The sequence below is a fragment of the Narcine bancroftii genome, chromosome 12, assembly GCF_036971445.1.
Source record: "Narcine bancroftii isolate sNarBan1 chromosome 12, sNarBan1.hap1, whole genome shotgun sequence".
Classification (NCBI taxonomy): Eukaryota; Metazoa; Chordata; class Chondrichthyes; order Torpediniformes; family Narcinidae; genus Narcine; species Narcine bancroftii.
Genome location: NC_091480.1, coordinates 98427821 through 98445298, shown reverse-complemented (window position 1 = coordinate 98445298; position 17478 = coordinate 98427821). Strand labels below are relative to the sequence as shown.

Sequence of the window (17478 nt, the reverse complement as noted above, 5' to 3'; positions counted from 1 at the left end):
TAATTTACAAAACAAAGGAAAAGCAGCTTAGCTACAGCAAAAAAGATGTCATAAAATCAAACTGCTGCTGTCAGTCCCTGCGTTGGTCCCACTGCCTGCTCTCTTCCAGTAGCCCACTGCCCTTCTCTCTCCCTGGGGACAATAGACAATAGGAGCTGGAGTAGGCCCTTCGGCCCGTCGAGCCAGCACCGCCATTTTACAGATCATGGCTGATCACTACCATCAGTACCCCTTTCCAGCCTTGTGAGGGGACCGACAGCGGGCCACTGGGAGAGTCTCCCGACAGCCCACCACCAGCACCCAACCACTGATGTTAGTGAGCCATGCAGCAACGATGATTACTGTCAACGTCACTCATCATTATCACCCTAATTTCAACTTCGCATTAGAGACCCAGGGATATTTTTCAGCCATTTTGGGGGACAAGGTGGGTCTTATATACCATCAAATATGGTATGCTGTATGCCATAAACCTGACACTGACACGGTTGTGTTACACATCCTGCCTCTCTTGCTCCCAGTATTCTGGCTTTCTGTGTAAAATGACACACTGGCCCAGCATTGTGCCAACGTTATTTGGTTCAGTTTATGGCGATATTGCGGGATTTCTATATTGTGTTCTCTGCACATTCCATATACTGCACTTGGCCGGATTACTCTGTATTTGCTCTACTTAACCCCTTTCTTCTTCTTCTTTGGCTTGGCTTCGCGGACGAAGATTTATGGAGGGGGTAAAAAGTCCACGTCAGCTGCAGGCTCGTTTGTGGCTGACAAGTCCGATGCGGGACAGGCAGACACGATTGCAGCGGTTGCAGGGGAAAATTGGTGGGTTGGGGTTGGGTGCTGGGTTTTTCCTCCTTTGTCTTTTGTCAGTGAGGTGGGCTCTGCGATCTTCTTCAAAGGAGGTTGCTGCCCGCCAAACTGTGAGGCGCCAAGATGCACGGTTTGAGGTGATATCAGCCCACTGGCGGTGGTCAATGTGGCAGGCACCAAGAGATTTCTTTAGGCAGTCCTTGTACCTTTTCTTTGGTGCACCTCTGTCACGGTGGCCAGTGGAGAACTCGCCATATAACACGATCTTGGGAAGGCGATGGTCCTCCATTCTGGAGACGTGACCCATTTATATAAAACCCCTTTATATTTATAAGAAAGGTCAAAATGCATTCATTAATTTTCTTCACATTAAACATCTTTCATTCTCATGACCGAACTTGATAAAATTTTAGTGAACAAGACTCTCACATACGAATTCTTCACATATCCAAAATGGAAATGAAACTGAAAATCATTGCAGTGTTCATAGATTAAAACAGCAAGCACCACATTTCTTTAATTTTACCCATTGCTGTTTAATGCACTAGAAAAAAAACGAACATAAATTGTTATTATTAAGCACAGAGTTAGAACCAACTAATGTTGGATATGAAACACATTTCCAAGATTGTCTGCAAAGCGAAACCGATGTGCAAACTGTGCACAGAAAGGTCCAGCCTATTCAAATAAACCAACAGTATAAATCACTAATACAGTGTCGTTGTTTCACTCTGAAGTAAAGCTGACTACAGGGGTACTACATCTTCGTTAATTTCTACAATATCAAATATTCAATGATTTTATTACTGAACTTTGATCTACTAATTATAAGTCTGACATTTTTCTGTGCTTTGGAATCTCAGGCCACTAATGTAAACCATAAATATTTAATGACTCCGTTCATAGTGAAAACCATGAAAGTAATCCGTACCTTGACATCCTAACACAATCATCTTGACAACAAAGGAAGTAAAGTTTTAGAACTTTGTGGGATATACCAGATTTTACAAACCAGCTCCCCCCATCCATTATATGAGTGCGCGCTATATGAAAATATTTTTACATGTTGAATGAACGCACACAATTAATAACAGGCAAATTGAACTGGCAATTTATAGCAAGCATGGGAATGTAATAGTGGTATTGAAAGAACACACACAACATCTAGCTGCCGTGGGAAAGACGCGCTGGCAATTTATAGAGAGTGAGGGAATATTATAGCGGCAATGAAAGAACGCACACAATATATAGCGGCCATGGGAAATTTTGATGTTGGAATCTGTGCACTGAATGCCATGTATTCTCATAAAAAGGATATTCTGGCTAGGGCACTGCATCCCTGAAGGAGGAGATTGACATATTAAGTGCTTCTGATTTGAGGCAACATTAGAATTAAAATCCTGCTCAACTCTGAAACCAGTCTTCAATCTATTTAATTGATTTCTCTCCAAAGCTTGTAAATGTGTTGTTCTTCTTTCTTTTCTTCTTTTTCTTTGGCTTGGCTTCGCGGACGAAGATTTATGGAGGGGTATGTCTATGTCTGCTGCAGGCTCGTTGGTGACTGACAAGTCCGATGCGGGACAGGCAGGCACGATTGCAGCGGTTGAAAGGGAAAATTGGTTTTTTGGGGTTGGGTGTTGGGTTTTTCCTCCTTTGTCTTTTGTCAGTGAGGTGGGCTCTGCGGTCTTCTTCAAAGGAGGTTGCTGCCTGCCAAACTGTGAGGCGCCAAGATGCATGGTTGGAGGCGAGATCAGCCCACTGGCGGTGGTCAATGTGGCAGGCACCAAGAGATTTCTTTAAGCAGTCCTTGTACCTCTTCTTTGGAGCACCTCTGTCTCGGTGTTGTAGTAGAATATCATCTATATAATAGGCAATTGACACCTCTGGGGGAAGTTGATTGGGTGTTAATTGCAAGAGATTAAATAAGGAAGATACTGGTATGTACTTTGTCTCATGACCCATTTAAATGCAAATTGCTTTTGTCAGTTGAAATTTAGAATAGTACACTCGCGTGGTATATGCAAAAATATTTTTAAACAATTTATGATTTTCTGCGCATTATATATGTGTGTGCGTTATGAGAGAAAATACAATAGTAACTAGAATTTGGGTTCAAAATATCTACTGTGGAACTACAGATCAAATCATACTTTAAGGACAGCAACATAAAATAAGAAAAGCAGTTTGAACAAATTGATTTTCATGGTCAGGAGGCTAGAAGCTATCGTCGACAACAAAGGAAAGATGGATATGCAGAACAAATACAGACATCAGATCAACAAGTTTGAACTTAACAAGTACGGCTATTTGGCTATTAATGAATAAATTATTTATTCGGGGATGCATTTCCATGATTCCCTTAGGAGTTCACTGATACAATAACACACAAATATGTTGGAGATTTCCATCAGTTATTTTGTTTCCCTTATTACATTTTTAAGTCCACTAGTTCTTTCCTGCAACAATCCAGCTCATTCCAGTCCACATCTCTGGGCCAATAAAGAGACTTCTCCTGAAGCCAGTACATCAAACCAGCCATCAGGTATGCACACCAATTTCCCTATTTTCTTGGAGGTTTGGCATGGCATCAATATTCCATCAAAAATCTACAGGTGTTCTGTGGAAAGTATACTAACTGGTTACATCACAGGCTGGTTTGGTAATTCCAGTGTCCAGGAATGCAGAAGGTAGCAAACACTGTCAGGTACATCACAGGTTCCACTCCCATCCATTGAAGACATCTATCTAAGGTCCTGCCACAAGACAGCAGCCAACATAATAAAAGGATCCCCATTACCCTGGTCACACTAGCCCAGTGGTTCTCAACCTTTTTCTTTCCACTCACATACCACAAAGTAATCTCTACGCCATTGGTGCTGTGATTAATAAGGGATTGCTTAAGGTTGTATTTGGGTGGGGAAAAAAGGTTGAGAACCACTGTTCTAGACCTAATTGTTACTGAAATATTTCACTTGAAAAAAATTGTCACTGGCCCATTGCTTTTGGAGTTATGAAACCATGCATATGAGTCAATTAGGTATGATTAAAACAGTGGTTTTCAAACATTTTCTTTTCACCCACATATCACCTTAAGCAATCCCTTAGTAATCACAGAGCACCTATGGCATAGGGAATACTTGAAGTGGATGTGAGTGGAAAGAAAAGGGTTGAGAACCACTCCACTAGTCTCTTAAACTATTGCAAATGGGTATCTCTCCTGGGACCCAGGGGCAAAGGTGCTGGAATCATCTTTTAAATTGCAGGGGGAATCTACCCATTAAATCGCCAACCCGGCAATTTAAGCGGGATCCTGCCCCCGCAATGATACATCACGTACTCACCGGAAATACTGCCAGATGTTTGGATGCTGGCTACCCTCTGAGGTAGGTCAGGGACCCGGTTGGATTCTGATGGGGTTGACTAGGTCAGACTCTTTCTAAATGCAGCGTAACTGGGATGCTAACCAGGTAAATTACCTGATTAAACCCATTTCACATAGCAGTTTGAAAGGGCCTAATGTCTTCTTGCTGCCTCCTTCAGGCAGTAACAGAGGCCTGAAAAACAGCACCTCTAGATTCAAAAGCCTTTCCAACAGCTTTCAGACTCTTCAACCTCCCTTATTACACTAATGATGATAGGGCCTCTTTACACAGGAAACCCACTTAATTAGTATGTGTGACCTATCTTTAAAGGTAGCTCAGGTCATTAACTGAGCCAAGAAATGCCAGATCAGTGCATCCTGGAGCAAAAGGAGGGGGGACCTGTAGCATTATGTCCTGAGAGATATATAACATATGCACCAAGCCGTGAGATTTCTCTGCACACAATAATGGCGGGCAAACCTCCTGATCTCCCCAGTTCACAGGCATCATTAAGTTAATATATTTAATTCTATCCTGACTGTCATGACCTTCTTGCTGCCTGTTCAAGTTTGAATCTCCTCCTGGCAAGTTGCACACATTCAATGTCATCAATGCATCACAGCCTTCAGGCATCCTGGACCCGGCAAGGCCTAACCCTTTTAGGCAGAAGCCGTTGCGAAACACATGGGCTCTAATACGATCACCTTGGTTGTATCAGACATGGGATGAAGATGATCCACCCCCCCCCCCATCCCTCCTTCATTGCATTAATACAGGTAGGTGAAGCAATTAAAAAGCAGTTAATTCCTATCTTTTAACAGCTCTGTAAAATGGGCACATGGACTGCTCAGACACCACTATTTTAATGCCAATTGTGACTATTTGCTATTTATCAATCTTTTATGTTTACTATCTCCATTTTACTTAATGCATGCTATTGTAACTTTTTGAATAAATGGGACATTGTACAATGTATATAATGATCCCATTATTGATAAAGTTTAATAATTTATAGACGACAAAGTTTAGAAAAAACAGAATATACTGGAAACACTAACAAGGTCAGGCAACATCTGTTTATGTTTCATGTTAAAGACCCTTTAGATGAGTATCAATTTTTTCAACTTTTTTTTCTTCATATTTTCAGCATCTGAATTTTTAAATTTACAATCAAAATTTGCAGGTGTGAGAAATACTGTGAAGATTTGTGATAGATTATCTGTTTTTTGGCATGACAGTTAAACACTAGGCTGTTGTCAGTCAACAACAGCCTGATGTAGGTATCTACCACAGAGTGGACAGCTAGCCCGATGGCATCTGCCATTGAATGGTTCTGAATGACAAGTGCACTGAAATGGTCCGGGTCCAGGCCCATCCTGAGACAGGAGTTGATCTCCATGATTATTCACTTTTGTGCATGATGTGTCTATTGAATGTGAGCAACACCATTTTATCTAACATGTCACATCGTATTTATTACATCTCCCACTTAGTGGTCTACCTCCATTGCTTATACACCAGATCACTCTAAATTCAGTTGACCAGCAACAGAACAAAGTTAGGACTTTCATATGCACACTGGTTGCTCAACCCCAAGTGACTGCCAACCAATGCACTCAAGAGATTGGGACGTGAACTAGACATGCTCAAAACCAAGATCATTCACCAACATTGCCCCCAACAATAAAGGAAGCACAATAAGACGCTGGTTTATTTTTTTTTAAAAGTAGACAACTAGTCAATACATCCAATTGCAAAACATTTGAACATGAAGATTAAGTGTTCAGACCCAGCACAAATCATATGGTCCTCCAAGCAACATTCTTTAGAGGTGCAAACTATCAACAGCTGGCACCTCAAGGCATCGAAGAGGTACAAACAATTCTATAAAATTCTCCAAAACGCTGGTGGGAGAGGGAGCGAGGGGGGCAAGAGCAAAGGTGGGGAGGGGGGTGGGAGGAGGGAAATAGAACACTATTTCCCGTACTATCTATCAACTGGCCATCCCATCAGGCAGCTCCTGAACCACATCCCATTCAGCATCTGTAAATTCAGAAGTTTCAAGGTAGAAAATAAAGACTCTTAAGACTTGCCCCAAGAAGATCAATAACAAAGTTAACAGCCACCTCAGTGCTGTTCATCCATACAGAGCGAGATGGATATCAGAGATGACCATTCATTCTTTGGACCCTGAGAAACAAATCCTATGGAACTTGCAGCAACCTTTAATGGAAAGATAATGATTCTTCAAATTCTATTTTACATTTATCTCTCAGATTTCTGACCCAGCAAAGGTTGTTGCTCCAGACTTTCAAGTGAATAATGGGGGGAAAAAAATGGTTATGGCATCTCTTTTCCACAGTGAATTTTTTTTCAAAAAGTAATCTTGAAATAGCAGATGAATTCATCAATTTTTCAAAAGCTCTCATCAAACTTCCAAACAAATGCCACTGAAACCACCAGTTTCAAAGGAGTGAAATGTGTTGATCTGAAATCTTGACCATTATAGTGCAATTATTCTTAGATAATGAAAATCAATATTACTATGTAAAATTATCTCCACATCACCATAAAAGACGATAAACATTAATTCAGTGGACAAGTTTTAGAGGTAATTCTTTAGATCTCATTGACAATTACATGGTTTGCTTTACAATTGCCAAACAGTAATTAGCCCAGGTGGCTCCAATGCTCTTTAATTATCATATTTCAATGTTTTTAAGGTGCTTAATAGAAAAAAAAACATCGGCACAGGCAATGCTGTTTGGCCATAAGGAAACCTGACTACCACGGAAATACAAACGATGGGAAACTGGAGGGATTCAGCAGCCAGCATCTGCGGAAGAAATGGACTCTGAGGAAGGGCGAAACCCAAAATATTGACTGCCTGACTGCTAAGTCTCTCCAGCTTCTCTGTTTGCTCAAGTTTCAGGAGCTGTAGTTCTTATGTTTCACCTGTATGATGCAGCAGTTGCTGTTTTTGGAGGGTGTTTATATGGATGACTATTGGACGCTTGAGGAGAACGGAGGGTAACAAAGCTTGAACTATGTTGATATTTTGTACACCATTACATTGGTAAGATGATGATGTACGTGTTCATCAGTGCAGTTCCCTTGTCTTGGTGCAGTTGGCTGAATACTCATTAGAACAGAACTCCTTGCTCTTTCTGTTGTACCTCATTTTTTCCAAATACAGTGTCTTTAGTGGCTCCTTGATCTCTCGACGTGGGACAAAAGCAAGTCACTGCTGCACTCTAGTTCCTCACTACCAGATGGGCAAGGCCAAAGCTACATTACAGTATGAACATTGTGGATAAGAAAAAATAACCATCACCAAGTTATATTTTCTTAAATGTGGTAATTTACACATCAATAAGGATTTTGGGGAGGGGGGCTGGAGGAGGAACAGCTGAAATTACAAATACTAGAAACAAGCACTGAATCCAGAGGCTGGTGGGTGGGGTGGGAAGAAAGGTAAGAACAAGGGGAATCCTATCCACATTCTGCTGTGGTAGAGAGGGGTTGAGAGCAGAGGTTCAGAGGCCTGTCAATGAGAAACAGATAAAAAGCACAACTTTGTAAAAAATCAGACATCTTAAAAAGTAATGTTGAAGAAAGACTGCTCATTAGAACAGGAACAGGGAAACTCGGAGAATGGAATGGAAGCAAGAGGAGATGCAGTCAAGATAGTTTTCACATACTCACTTAAAAATTTTAAATCACACAGTGAACTCACGTTTTAGCAAAGCCATCTCATTTCCCCCTCACCCCCAAACACAATTCATTTAGTTCAGTGGTCCAATCAGGGACGTTTTCAGAGTTTACTGTGCAAAACAAAAAAATTGGGTGTCAAGACATGAGTAATCAGGCCCAGGAAGTAGCCAACATGGGTACACAGATCCTGGAAGCAACAGAGATAGAGGGCAAAGATCATACGCCCCTGGAGAATTAGGTGTCAAGACATGAGTAATCAGGCCCAGGAAGTAGCCAACATGGGTACACAGATCCTGGACGCAACAGAGATAGAGAGCAAAGATCATACGCCCCTGGAGAATTAGGTGTCAAGACATGAGTAATCAGGCCCAGGAAGTAGCCAACATGGGTACACAGATCCTGGAAGCAACAGAGATAGAGGGCAAAGATCATATGCCCCTGGAGAATTAGCCACCCTAGAATCTTCCAACCAATTAGGAAACTATCTCATCAAGGGCCTCAGCTATTTCTTCCCTGGCTTCTCACAAGGTGTAAAAATGGACTTCATCAGCCACTGGGGTTTTGACTACTTTAATACACTCCATGTTTGCTGAGAACCCCTCCCTAATCTTTCTGCTATGGTTCAACACATTGCCATTTCTTTTATCCAGTCCGTTGGCTTCCACGATCTCCTCCAAGTTTAAGACTGAAAAAAAAGTATTCATTCAAAATCCAACCCATCTCCTGTGGCTCCACACAAAGATGGCCTTGTTGACCTTTGTGGGACAAATGACTCCCTAGCCACACTTTCACTTAATATACCTGTGGAATCTTTGGGATTTTCCTTTATCCTGCCTCCCAGTGCCATCTCATGTCCTCTTTTGGCCTTCTGAATTCCCTCTTAAGTACATCTTGGGTGACACAAAGCGAGATACAACAACAAAACTAAGAGGGAATATGAGTTGTGAGGTGAATACACATGAGTCGACAAACATTTTTAATTGAATTCAACATGAAAACTTGCAAGGTTATTCTTTTCAGTCAAAAAGAGAAAATGCTTTGATAAGGGGATACAAGTTTCCTGTAGTCTACCCTATCTATTCCCCCTCGTATTTTTATAATACCTCAACCACATCCCCTCTGAGCCTCCAGGGAAAACAGCCATTGCCTTTCTTTTTTACTGAATCACTCCATCCCAGAAAACTTCTTTTTTTTTTTTTTTAATTTTTTATTTTTCACACCATAAATCACAATAGCCATGCTATACACTTTTTCTTTTCCACACATTTACAGTGTCCAGAAAACTTCTTGATGAATCTCTTCTGCACTCTCATCTTTAAGGAAGCTAGCTTTTTAATTTAAAAAAAGTTTTCACATCAGCTCATTTTTAATCACCACGTTTCTTCCATCCATCAACTTGTATTCGTAAAACAAAGAAAAAGACATCAGGACTGAACATGGAAAATGTTGGAGATATTTAAAATCACACCTCATCCATAAAGAGGGAAGGAGAGTTAATGTTTTAGATCAAAAAACCTTGATCAAATCAAGAAAGATTTAGAAATCACTTTTGTTTTTGCAGAGAACTTTGTGGGGTGAATAAAAAATTAATTTCTGTGAGGCTGAAAACCATGAAGACGAATAAGATAAACATTGGTGCTAATTAAGAGAATGAGGTGAAGACATTTTTTATGATGATTGGACAACTATGAGCTGATAGAAATAAGAGGAAAGAAATAAAGCTGGAACTGTGAAATTCAAGGCAGTTGACATCACATTATATATAAATAGTATGTTTTTTAAATCAAAGGGTAAAAGACAAAAGAGTACGTGGAGAAAAATTGTACTTATTGGATCAAGTTATATAGAAGGAAGGTGAATAGCAAAAGACACACTAGTGTCACACAGGAAAATTATTTTATCAGTGAGTGATTGGGAGCTAAAGAATTCAACAAGGGGTAAGAATAGAAACAGGTACCAGTCTTGCATTCAAAGGGAAGCTAAGTACATGAAAGCAAAGAATTTGTAGGGCAGTTAAGCCTCCATTAGACCAGAGGGCACACAAGCTTGCAATCTAAACCATCCAATCAAACAAGAAGTTGGTACTGTAAATTGAGAAGTGTGTTGCAGAAGCTCAAAGTTTTCTTTTCATCAGTTATGCTAAAAGCCCCAAAATGTGAAATATAGTCCAAGACTCATTATACAGTTATAAGACAAATCTTAAACAACAGTAAGTTGTCACCAGTATATTGAGTTTGATGTCAGTTCCCGCTGGGCCAAGTTAGAAGGTAAACAAGAAACCTGCAGATATTCAGGCCTATTACCTGTTTCTCCTCCTCCTCCCCCCATCACCATTTTATTTGAGGCATTTGCCAGATTTTCGGCACTCCTGTAGGACTCAGGCCCAAAACATCGACTGGTTTTAGCTTTCTATGGAAACTACATAACCCTCTGAGTCCAGCACTTTTGTGGACCAAGTTAGAGTCTCATGTCAAAAGCATACAAATAAACATTGCTCCCTGGTGAGGAAAATAGGCTCTTCAGTTTACCAACAGCACTTCATTATTGTTGTAAGTAACACAGAAAACATTTCCAATTATATGCTAGTACAAATCCACTCAGAGAAGCAGATCCCACTTTGTTGATTTTAACAAGTAAATTATACTTGGCCTCATCATCTGCATCAAGCTCAAGACTTCACTTGAATAACATCGATAGTCTTCCATGCAATGACTCTTGGCACAGCTGCATGATCAGGACATCAACCATTCCACTTTGTAGTGAAGAATTACAGTACAAAACTGCCAGGAAATTCCTTTTCCCATTAGCTCAATATCCCATTATACAAAAGATTTACACCCATAAAAAATGAATTCAAAATAACATCAAGATGAAGAGGTAAGTGTTGAAGATTGGCTTAATATTCTCCAAATATACAGAACAATAATGGAGGGAAATTTTTCAAATTTCAAATAACATTTTCCAAAAATAAATCATGAAAGATTTTTTTCTGCTTTTGAATATTAATCCAGGGCAAGAGCTGTAAATAATTAGATGAAAGAGGAAGTCACGCTTTTGTGCACAAGAAACCATAGACCCTTGGCAATAATGAAGCAGAGAACAGGATTTAAAATTATTCTTGATAAAAAGTAAAATTAGTTTTGAAAATATAGGTCCAATTAAACAGATAGCATACAATAAGTTGTACACAACTTGTTTGATTAAGCAATCAAAATGCAACATACATGGAGCTCACATTAATCATGAGTAAGAATTAACTATTACACAAGTTAAATCTTTCTTCGAAAAGACTAACTGTAATGAAACCAATATGAGAAATGTTATTGAGCACACCACTTTATTGTACAAATGTACAGAGACATCAGTCACAACATGAGAAATCTAGAAGTAACCATATAACCACTTACAGCACAGAACAGGCCAGTTTGGCCCTACTAGTCCATGCCGTAACAAATCCCCACCCTCCTAGTCCCACTAACCAGCACCCGGTCCATACCCCTCCAGTCCTCTCCTATCCATGTAACGATCCAGTCTTTCCTTAAATGTAACCCATGATCCCGCCTCGACCACGTCTGCCGGAAGTTCATTCCACATCCCCACCACCCTCTGCGTCAAGAAATTTCCCCTCATGTTCCCCTTATAATTTTCCCCCTTCAATCTTAAACCATGCCCTCTAGTTTGAATCTTCCCCACTCTTAATTGGAAAAGCCTATCCACATTTACTCTGTCTGTCCCTTTTAAAATCTTAAACACCTCGATCAAGTCCCCTCTCAATCTTCTACGCTCCAGAGAAAAAAGCCCCAGTCTGCACAACCTTTCCCTGGAACTCAGACCCTGAAATCCTGTCAACATTCTCATGAACCTTCTCTGCACTCTCTCTATTTTGTTGAAATATTTCCTATAATTGGGTGACCAAAACTGTACACAGTACTCCAAATTTGGCCTCACCAATGCCTTGTACAATTTCATCATAATAGGGTTTCACTCCAAATTTGGTAGATGGTAGACAACGAGAATGACTGAGAAGAACAGATATCCAGTACCTATAAATTGAGAAAATAAAAGGCAGATTTCTGAAGAATCAGAAAAAATTACATCTTTCAACAGAAAGCAGGAACGCAGAACTTAAAAAAAACATCTATTGATATTATGGGGCATAGGAACAAAAAAAATGAGGTATTTTCTGAATAATTATTAGGCATGTTCTTACAATAGAGCTACTATTACTGTAATATTAGATTATTGTGGGAGAGTGGTCAAGTTATCTGACTGGCATCAGCGGACTCTGATTTTTGACAGAGAAATTTAAAACTTATCTCTGCAGACAAGTCTCACATAATTAAACATACGTTTTAGATATAGACCATGATCCTTCTAAATGGCCATGTCTCAGGTAATCCTTCTCAAGGAAATTTGCCCTCCTTACCCTGTATGAAACTGCAGACTGACAAGGTGACTAACCATTCATTAGCCCTCTACTGATTAAAGCCATTTAGAAACAAATTGTTCAAATAAAAAGGTACAATTCCATAAATTAATTAAAAGAACAAATGAATAACATCTTTTTGACCTCACACCCTCAGTTTGCATTATTATAAATTGACCAGGAGACATTTGTAATCAGGGGCTTGATTTGGGAACTAAACTGATCTGCGAATGGGATCAGAGAGGGATTGTGATTGGGAGGCAAGCGCAAAGATATGGTAGGAGATTGGATGTGCCCACATGAACCTCCAGCTGCAGAACATGCTAACCCGTACACTACAGCGAGCAAACAGTTCTCTACAGGCACAATCCAGCCTGTTAAAGGAGGATGATTTTAGTCTCCGACAGCACCATTCCAAGTAAGGATAGGTTAGCACTCCATGCCAAAATTATCACTCAAATAAGATCACAAAAGATTATCTGGTCATCTTTACAATGCTTCTTGTGCAACCTTGCCATGGAGAAACAAATTGTCAGCATCCTACGTTAAAGAAGTGTCTACACTTCAAAAAGTACTTCCATTGCCTGAGTATTTTGGATTTTTATAATTTTGATGAATACTATGAAAAGTTTTTATTTATTTTTTGAATACAATTTATTTGAAATATAAATATTATTGGAAGAGGTATGTCCCAACCCAATACTATTAATTTAGTCTCCATTTTGGTATTGGGTTCTAACAGAAAACGTCAGTAGCTGTAGTTCCAAATGCACATTACAGAAATGTCCCATCTTATGCGGAGACATTTGTAATCAGGGGCTTGATTTGGGAACTAAACTGATCTGTGAATGGGATCAGAGAGGGATAGTGATTGGTAGGGCTGAGTGGCAGGACAATTAATGAATTTTATCATGGTTTTCCTGTCCACAATATTGCTAGTGAAGATATGGTTTTCCTAAAGTAATTAATTTTCTCAGCACCACATGACCAATATTTCCATGTAACATTTTGAAAGGTGCAGCATAGCCAATTATGCCATCTGATGTAGAGCTAATGCAAAAATCATATGCAAATCCCCATAGTGACACAAAAGGATTTGGATATCAGCTATCACATTTCAAATTCGTAGTGAGAGAGGTTCAGCCAAGAGCAGTCTAACAGGTCAACGCGAACGTACACAGAACTGTCTAAAGTAGGACAGGAGCACAGAGAGTACTGTATAAAGTTGCACAATTAGTTCAAAGCAATGGCCGCTGAGAGCACTGTTGCGAGGTTCATTCAGGAGTGTAATAGCCGCGGGAAAGAATCGCCTGCCTTTCATAGGCAACAGGAGAAGTGGAGGGGAGGAAATTTTGTGTGAGGTTCTGAGCTGCATTTGCCACCTTGATCCCATACCACACTGTGATGCATCCTGCAAGCAGGTTTTCAATGCCGCACTTGCATAAGTTGATGAGAGACCTGCTGAATTTCCTTCATCTTCGAAGAAAATATATATATATATATATATATATATATATATATATAAATATGACAATGCTTAAGTCCCAGATTCACCCACAAGTTTCTCAGTCTTGCTCAGTTTACAAATTAGAAACAAACTGGTGTCCTGATTAAAACTGCAAGTTAAAACAGCAGTGCAAACCATTATGAAAATAGCATATCCCCTTGAACTCTCGACAGCGTGACTGGAAAAAAAACAGCCAAACAGCTGCTGTCTAAATTAAAAAGCAAAATAATGTTCATTTGAAATCCTCCAAACCATACAATTTGCATAAAAATTCTAAATATATCATTGCTCAAAAGAACTTCTATTTATATCATATTGCTCAAAAGTGAAACCTATTCAAATATGATGCTTGGCATATACGTACGTCTTCACACTGGGAAAAGAAATGCTGTTCATGAAAAAGATAATGAGGCAAATCTAAAGAAAAGTGGGACGGCTGATTCAGATCAAGGTGACCGAAATTAAGCTAAATTTCCCAGGTGTATAAAAGAGTTGCAGGGGCTTAGATCCGCTAAAGATATTTTGAATTTGTCTTCCCCTCTCTTTCTCCCCTCCCCCAAAAAAGGGGGCAATTAGAAGCATATAGCTTTCCAAAATAAATTTTAATCTATGTAAAATAAAAAGACTTGCATGCAGACCTGCTGCTTGAAGATGTAGTGGGGTAACAAAGTGTTCTGGCAAATATGAATTGTGTTTCCAGGGGCTCTTTTTCAAATCTGAACCCAAGACTGACCAACTGGTGTTACATCCACGAGATTCTCACAATGCAAAACTTCCATTCAATGATTCTCATTTAGAATTCAGTAGAAAGCTGGAAAAAAATTCAAGCACAAATTGAAACCAGGGTGGCCACTGAAAGGTTTTGGCTTAAATTTAATGCACAGAAATTTTGACTCATGAATCCACCAGTTTAAGTGTGAAATAGTGTACATTTAATAATTTGAACAAAAGTATTTCAAAATTATTCCTTGCATTAAGTGAACTAATGAAGATTAGAGCACACAGAGGGGTTCATCTTTTCTGAAAGAAATATAATGTCAATGTTCTGCATTACACTGCATTCTCAGTTACAATATAGAACATCAACAAACAGAATGGAAAGAACCACTGATAATTTGGAAAACAATTGCTCAATCTCAATCGCACTCTTCTTCCTGTCAAATAACCTTGTAATGAAATGATCAAGAGGAATTTCTAAATCTTATTGCACAATGGAAGAAAGAATAAGAGTTGAAATTTGAAATATCTGCAATAAAAACTTGAATTTTACATGGCATGATGCACTGACTTAAAAAGAGAGCCCAAAAAAGGTATGAATTTCCTTTATTCCAAGAACTTTGCTGTTCAGTGTGTCACTTCCAGATGGTTTCACACATCCAGTGAGTAATTCCATTACTGATCTGCCGATAACAGTCTTTTCTGGTTACTATTTCTTTATCCATCAGTAAATCACGACACTGTTTAAGACTTCTAAATATCAGATACATGGGGATTTGATTCGGAATTTCTTCAGTACTTTCTCTTCAGTGATATTAATTAAAATTCTTCAGTGGCAATTAGACTTCATTTCTGCCACACACATTCTGACTTGCGTAATGCAGATATATTCAAACATTTGTTTAATACCTCTTCATCTCTTTATTTCTCAATATAATTTCTTCCTTCGTTGTCTCTTTCGGACCCACGTTTGTTTCCTTTCAACACTAGAAATTTTTACAATTTTTTGCTTATTCTATCTGCTTTACTCTCAAAATCTATTTTGGCCTCATCCCTTTTTTGTTTGTTTGTTGCTAAAAATCTCCTACAACTCGTGTTTAATATTCCTCTTGAAATAGGCTCAGTATCAGCTTTCTTCCCTTGCCTGTATTTGCATAGTATTGGTGACCATCAGGTTATGACCATTTGGGGACATGTATATTGTTGGAAACTCATTGTCCCAGTGTCCTGGAGGCATTGGACAAAACATAGCAATGAGACACAGAGATCATAGGTGCAGAATCTGAAGGAAAAATACAAACTACTGGAGGAATTCACCATGTCAAGAGCAGAAGTTAGGGAGATAAGGAACAGACAACCATTCCGGTCAAGACAATGCATTAGGTGAGGAGGGTAGATAGCCAGTGTAAAGAGGAGAGTGGGAAGGGTGAGACAGGAGTTAGAAGGATGATGGACATATGAACCAAGTGGGGAGGGGTAGATTTGGGAGAGGAGGCTGGTGGGTAATAGATGGAAGACAAAGGAGGAAGGTGAAGATAGGTGCTTGAAGGAGATAAGTAGGAGCCCATAGCACTGATAGAATCTGCCAAGCAATAAGGATGATATCCCCTTTTTCCCAGTTTCCATCTCTGTCACATGCCCTCAAGATGAGGCATTTAATTACAGTACATTTGAAATATCTTTTTTCCCAGAAAGTTTAGCTTCCTTTCTGCTGTGCTTGATGGAGCCTTCCCTCAGTTCTTCCATTTTTCAAACCTCTGTGCTTAACCCTTACTACAATCAGTAAAGAGATAGTTCTCCTTCTCACCTTTCTACTATCCTCTACATGCTGCACATCATCCTTCATCATTTCTGCCAGATGCAGCAAAATCTCACCACTAACCCCATCTTCTTTTTCTACCTTCCACAAGAAACACCCTCTCTGTGATTCTCTGGTATATTAATTCCTCCCTGACCCCTGACACTTTCCTCTGCAACTGAAGGAGGTATAACACTTGCTGTTAAACTTCCTCACCAATCACCATCCAGGTGATAGTCAGCCATTCCAGGTGAGGCAAAGATTAACATGCATCTCCTCCAACCCAGTGTACTGCTTTCATTGATCCCAGTGTGCCCTGCTCTATGTCAGATCTATGCACACACTTGGTGTCTGGTTTGTAGAGCTTGGGTATTTCACAAATTGTGTTGAAGTTAAAAAACCAAATTCTTAACAAACTCTCCATCTCAAACAATAATAATTCTATCACATTGTGATACTTTTCCATTGCGGACCCCTTGTTTACTAATTAATCCTAAAAGATTCAAAATAGCTCACTTTCTATTTGGTCCAATTATATATTGTTTCTGAAAACTACCATAAATGCATTGTAAAATCGTTCTTCAAACGACATTTCCCAGTCAACTCCAATGGAGATTAAAATGCCCCAGATTGACATGTCTAGTCATTTCTTTTGCTTGATTGACTGTCTCCCCAATTGTGTTGTAGCTACTGGAGCATTGTCGTTTTATTGCCCATACTTGTTTTATTTCCTGTTCTTATGGATCCATTATTTAGATCTTTCTGTATCTGGGCCAATCAAGATTGTTCCTCCCCCACCACTGAAGAATTATTTCCTTTCTGAAAACAAAGCATCGTGGAATGCTTATTCTCAACTTTAATTACCATGCAACTATCTATCACACAGTAATAAGCTGTTTCAGCAAGCTCGTTTGCTTTCATTTGTGTCACTTGTTTATCTATTTTGCAACAATGCAACAAAACCCTTCGCTTTCCACATTTTAGCAGTTTTCTTAAATTGATTAGTGAAGCATTAAATATCTCTATATTTTCCAGCACTCAAATTGCTCATTCTTTCTATTGACGTGATAGAAGCTAGGGAATAGTGATGGAAAGATGCTTTTTGATTGGAAGTCTGTGGTGTACCACTGCGAATAACATT

At 39.4% G+C, this 17478-nt stretch overlaps 1 protein-coding gene across 28 annotated transcripts in view; it reads right to left on the bottom strand.

Moving 5' to 3' along the window:
• The window catches only part of LOC138746747 (protein TANC2-like), a 502350-nt gene that overhangs the window by 379970 nt on the left and 104902 nt on the right, over positions 1 to 17478 (bottom strand). For 10 of the 28 annotated variants that reach the window (XM_069905092.1, XM_069905112.1, XM_069905113.1 and 7 more), the window contains 2 exons: positions 14461 to 14633; positions 11838 to 11932 (listed from right to left, as the gene is read on the bottom strand). The exons of 17 other annotated variants lie outside the window; for them this stretch is intronic. The gene's annotated coding sequence lies outside the window, so the exon portion shown is untranslated. The remainder of the gene's footprint in view (positions 1 to 11837; positions 11933 to 14460; positions 14634 to 17478) is intronic. One more of the 28 variants, XM_069905097.1, reaches the window with a different exon arrangement.